Source organism: Bombina bombina, chromosome 2, assembly GCF_027579735.1.
Source record: "Bombina bombina isolate aBomBom1 chromosome 2, aBomBom1.pri, whole genome shotgun sequence".
Taxonomy (NCBI): Eukaryota; Metazoa; Chordata; class Amphibia; order Anura; family Bombinatoridae; genus Bombina; species Bombina bombina.
In genome coordinates this window covers 270,414,023-270,420,022 of record NC_069500.1, presented here as the reverse complement: position 1 = coordinate 270,420,022, position 6,000 = coordinate 270,414,023, and the positions used below count along the sequence as shown (strand labels likewise).

Genomic DNA, 6,000 nt, shown 5'->3' with positions numbered 1-6,000 from the left:
GCACTTCAAAGTTGTAAAGGCAGCTAATAATAGATCAGAGCTTTGCAAAGACATGCAATAGGGGGTGCTTTGGCGCAGATTTCAACTAAACAGCAATTAACACACTAGCTTCTCAGCTGTCTCTATATACTCTTTTATTCTGTATTAATAAACAATATATGTAAGACAGTATTACTAGAAGCTGCTAAAAATATATATTATGCAGTAGATAACATCAAAGTTGCTGATTAAGAATCTGGGCTTTATAATGCACATTATGTAAAATGATTCATCTATGTATTTTTCTCTTTTTTTTTTTTACAGATTGTTCTTCTTATGCTATTGGTCACAATGCAGTCACACGACTGCTGCCAGATTGTTAGAATGGTAAGAAAAAAAAAAAGAGAGATTTTCCTATTTTATGTTAGAGGACTCAAAGCCTCTTATGGACACATAATGCCTGTGAATGTGAATGGCTATTTTCAGTGCCACTGATTTATTTTCTGCTGTATGGTTTTTTTAAGCTCCTCCCTTTCATAGAAGCCAGTTGTAATATCAATTACTAGGGCACCTACAGGCAAAAAAGAAGAATTACATTTTAAATGACATAATCGTAGCTGGTAATATGGTTGCATTACGCCATAAATATTAAGTAACCACATGCCAAATAAATACCAGTTTCAACATAATTGTATTATGAAAAGATAATATAATACTGGGTAATTTATGACAATTAACTCTTTCAGTGATAGAATTTATGTCAAGTTATCAAATAAAAAAAAATATTATTATACATAATAATTTAGGATGTTTAGGTTTATTTAATTTTGTATAACATATTTAGATATATATGTTAGGCATTTTAATATTCCATTAAAGCACTTTCCAGTTTCTAATAGAAATAATGATATTCACTCTACGGAATACCTTAAAGGACATTGAAGTCTAATATTTGCTGTCATGCATATGAAAGAGCTGCAGTTAAATATGTCAAAAGTTTACTTATTATTATTTTTGCCTTAAATATGTTAGAGACATTAAAATCAAAAGTACATTTTCATGGTTTAGATAAAGCATAGAATTAAACTTAGGTAGATTCATAGGAGCTCAGGAGCGGGCATGTGTCTTTTGCACTCTATGGCACCAGTGATTGCAACAATGTATAACATTGCTACACACATTGTTTCAAACAAAGCTGTTAAAGACACATGCAGGTTCCTGATCTCATATGATCCTTACTAGGTTTACTCTTCAACAAAGGATAATAAGAAAATAAAAACTAATAAAACTACTTTTATTACAAAACGGAATTGGATCTCTTTTCTTTTCTTTAATTGAGTGCTTTATCTAAACCATGAGTTTACTGTCCCTTTAAAGGGACAGTCTACACTTTAGTCATCTTAAAGTCTTACCTTAGATTAAGCTGCAAATAGCCTCCTGCACCCCTTCTTTACATTATGCAGCAGGAACAGTAAAACAGTTATTTTGAAATGAATATTGTTTCTGGCCAGTTTGAAATGGCTGCCAAGCTCCACCCACTGATGACATCACAATCTGGGCTGCATATTGCTTCCAATCACAAAAGGCTCACTAGTTGTATTCAGCAGACTGGCAATGCTATTCAGCAGAGTGCATAGATGCAGCCCAGATTGTGATGTCATCGGTGGGTGGAGCTTGGCTGCCATTTCAAACTGGCCAGAAACAATAATAATTTTAAAATAACTTTTTTTAACCATTCCTGCTGCATGATATAGAAAGGGGTGCAGGAGACTATTTGCAGCTTAATCTAAGGTAAGACTTTAAGACAACTAAGGTGTAGACTGTCCCTTTAAGTAAATGCGCTTTACATTTAAATTAAAACTTATACTGTAGTGTTCATTTCGAACTCCCTACGTATCCTCTCTTGCTGGTATTGGCAACTGCCTGCTTTACTGTTGCCAGCAAACAGCTGAGAAAACACAGGCAGTGTGACATATTATTTGGAGTCTATTCTATAAATCACAGTATGGATACATATCTTCACAATAAGAAGGAAAGGTAAATATTTGTTATCACTGTACCTCATTTATCAGCAGGTTTATATTTCATAAATCATTTGTTTATATTATGCCAGTACAGAATAATTACTTTCCATTAGATTGCACTTATGTTGGTAAATCAATAATTTGGCAATAGACAATTAGACAATATTGTATAGTTAAAGATAGTAAAAAAAAAACAAGAAAACAGAAAAAAGGTAAGATATACAAATTAATGCACACTATGTTTTTTTTAAATTTTCTATATAAAGAGATCAGAGCTTGATATAATACAGGAGGAGAAGGGGGTTCTACATACATACTGTACATGCACTGGGCATAAAATAATCAATTCCCATGTGTTCTTGGGGCACCATTTAAAAAAGGCAATAGCATACAATTGTCTTCCATGTCCCTTTAAAGGGACACTGTACCCAAAATTTTTCTTTCATGATTCAGATTGAGCATGAAATTTTAAGCAACTTTCTAATTTACTCCTATTATCACATTTTCTACATTCTCTTGGTATATTTATTTGAACTGCAAGAATGTAAGTTTAGATGCCGGCCCATTTTTGGTGAACAACCTGGGTTGTCCTTGCTGATTGGTGGATAAATTCATCCACCAATAAAAAAGTGCTGTCCAGAGTACTGAAACCCAAAAAAACTTAGATGCCTTCTTTTTCAAATAATAATAGCAAGAGAACGAAGAAAAATTGATAATAGGAGTAAATTAGAAAGTTGCTTAAAATTGCATGCTCTTTCTGAATTACAAAAGAAAAAATTTGGGTACAGTGTCCCTTTAAATATATATATATATATATATATATATATATATATATTTATATTTATTTATTGTTTTTTCCCAAAACCACACATTCTGATTTCTATATGTTGTCTATATATTATATGTGTTATGTTGCACTAAGGTATCATACAGTTAGGCTCCAGATATTTTGCCATTTCAAATTAGCATGTAATGCTACACTGAGATAAGAGTTATATCTTATATCTTTTGTGATTCAGATAGAGCATGCAATTTTAAGCAACTTACTAATTTACTCCTATTATTACATTTTCTTCATTCTTTTGGTATCTTTATTTGAAAAGCAAGAATGTAAGTTTAGATGTCGGCCCATTTTTGGCGAACAACCTGGGTTGTTCTTGCTGATTGGTGGATAAATTCACCCACTAATAAACAAGTGCTGTCCAAGGTCTGAACCAACAATTGGCTGGCTCCTTAGCTTAGATGCCTTCTTTTTTAAATAAAGATACCAAGAGAATGAAGAAAAATTGATAATAGGAGTAAATTAGAAAGTTGCTTAAAGGGATACTAAACCCAATTTTTTTCTTTCATGATTCAGATAGAGCATGAGATTTTAAGCCATTTTCTAATTTACTCCTATTATCAATTTTTCTCTGTTTTAGTGCTATCTTGATTAGAAAAAGCAGTACTGTAAGCTTTAGAGCCAGCCCATTTTTTGTTCAGCACCTGGGTAGAACTTGCCGATATGTGGCTAAATGTAGCAAACCAATTAGCAAGCGCTACCCAGGTGCTGAACTAAAAATGGGCTGGCTCCTAACCTTTCATTACTGCTTGAGAACCAAGAAAAATTGATAATAGGAGTAAATTAGAAAGTTTCTTAAAACTGCATGCTCTATCCGAATCATGAAATAAAAAAATTGGGGTTAGTATCCCTTTAAAATTGCATGCTCTATCTGAATCGCGAAAGAAAAAAATTTGGGTTCAGTGTCCCTTTAAGTATTGCATGACATATTTCAATTGGAGATGCGTTGTTACATCTCCAGTTATTTCGTCATCTGAAGGTTGTATGATCTACACAATACATCCACCAAACACAGTAGGTATTCTGAATTTAATTATAATTGGCTTCTTGCCCATTGAGTCAATCAGATTAAAGCTGATCATTTTTAATGACAGTGAACCCAAGCGTCACAGGAAAAAAAATATTACTTTAAATTGCAGTTCCATAATTCTTGTCTCTGGATCAATAAGAGGTAAAACAATAAGTTCCAAAACTTTATATATAATTACTTATTTTTGTGTATCCTTTCATATATTTACATTTTCCCTTTTTATAATGAGTCTGTTTATAGAAAAATGAATACATGGAATATACACTCCTTGACATATTTAAAATACCATCCAAATATATAAGTGCTATATTTCATCTTCTCACAATTTCTTTCCCACCTCCCCAATCACCTCCGTTTTTAATGTTTATGTTTGTTTTAAATAAACCCATGTGATTAGGGATAATGGTTACACTTTAAAGCCACTCTATATAACTAAACAGTTGAATGAAATGCAGCATCAGGAAGCAATCTTATTTGCATTTCCTTACAGAGGTAACACAAGTTGCCCATGTTATCTGGAAACATAAATGTGTTAAACAACAAATATAATTAATCAGTAAAATAGTAATATCATGCAGTTTATATGATATTTATATATATATATATATAGTCAACAAATAGTCAACTTTATTATGCCTTTGGGGGAAGATAACACAGGAAATGGGACACCACAATCAATGTTTATAAAACAAATAAAGGAGACATTCTTAGCAGCATGTAGTATAAGAATAGAATAAAATGTTAACTAGGCAGTCAGTGACCAAGGGCACACACACATAATAATACACCACACAACCCAGGACTCAGAAAGAAAGCCAAAATAATAAACCATTAATGTAACAGGATACATTGTGTGTATGTATGTGTATATATTTATATATATATATATATATATATATATACAGTATATATATATATATTAGGGCATAGGCGATATGGGGGGGTCGCGATTTTCACGTCAGCACCCCCTGTAACCCCCATAAGCCACCCTCTGTAACCTAAATAAGCCCCATCAGCTCACACTGTAACCCCACACCCCCTGTAACCCCCCATCAGCTCCCAATGTAACCCCCAATAGCACCCCCTGTGTAACCTACATAAGTCCCATCAGCTCCCACTGTAACCCCCCCAATAAGCACCCCCTTTAACATCATAAGCACCGCACCGCCTGCAAACACCATAATCCCCCAACCCACATAAGTCCCGGTGCACCCCCTTCCCTGTAACCCGCATCAGCCACAACGCGCTTGCGCACCCCCCTCCCTGTAACCCGCATCAGTCACATCGCTCCCTGGTAGGTCGGCTTAATGTCGCAAGGCGGGCACTGCAAGTCGGCGGCCCTCCTGTACGTCATAGGTGACGTCAAAGGGGGCAGGGCTAAAACCGCATATTCGTGCGGTTTTAAATCCGAGGTGATTAATCGCGGTTTAAAACCGCATCCGCAATTAATCGTGCAGCCCTAATATATATATATATACACACACACACACACACACACTGTATAATCTGTGCAAAAACATTGAAAAAATATTTAATATCAGCTAACCTTAGCTTAATATTGGTTGGTAAGTAAAATCAGCTGGGTGGTGTATCCATTAAGTAGGTTCTGAGGAGAACACTGTGGAATATGGAACACAGAACCTGACCCCCTGAACAATGGAAGCTCTAATATGGTCTGGTGAGTCGTCTTGCACCCTATTTCCTACATCTGATGGGTTTACTTTTGGAGAAAGCCAAAGGATGCCTTTAAGCTCAATTGTCAACTGGCCACTGTTAAACATGGTGGAGGATCCATGATGGTATGGGCAGCCATTTTATTGAAATGATTAGGTTTGCATGGCCACATAAAGGCCAAGAATTATTGAAATGTTTAGGTTTTCATAGCCACATAAAGGCCAAGAATTATGAGATAATTTTATAGAATGAAAATACACCCATATACACGGCTAAACAAATTTAATCTGGGTTTAACCACTTAACTGTGGATGACAACACTTGGTCGGCAACTGCACAATGCTTTTAGCTTAGAAAACAACCATGTGTAGTCATGTGGAGGTGGGGCACTTTCAAAACTCAGTGTAGGTCCCTTCTGCACTTACCCTCTCATCCCTGGTGGTATAGTAGCC

At 35.0% G+C, this 6,000-nt stretch overlaps 1 long non-coding RNA gene across 1 annotated transcript in view; it reads left to right on the top strand.

The window, feature by feature from the left end:
• LOC128648718 (uncharacterized) overlaps positions 1 to 6,000 on the top strand; it is a 56,853-nt gene that overhangs the window by 2,042 nt on the left and 48,811 nt on the right. The window contains exon 2 of the long non-coding RNA XR_008400617.1: positions 304 to 366. This is a non-coding gene — a long non-coding RNA (uncharacterized LOC128648718). The remainder of the gene's footprint in view (positions 1 to 303; positions 367 to 6,000) is intronic.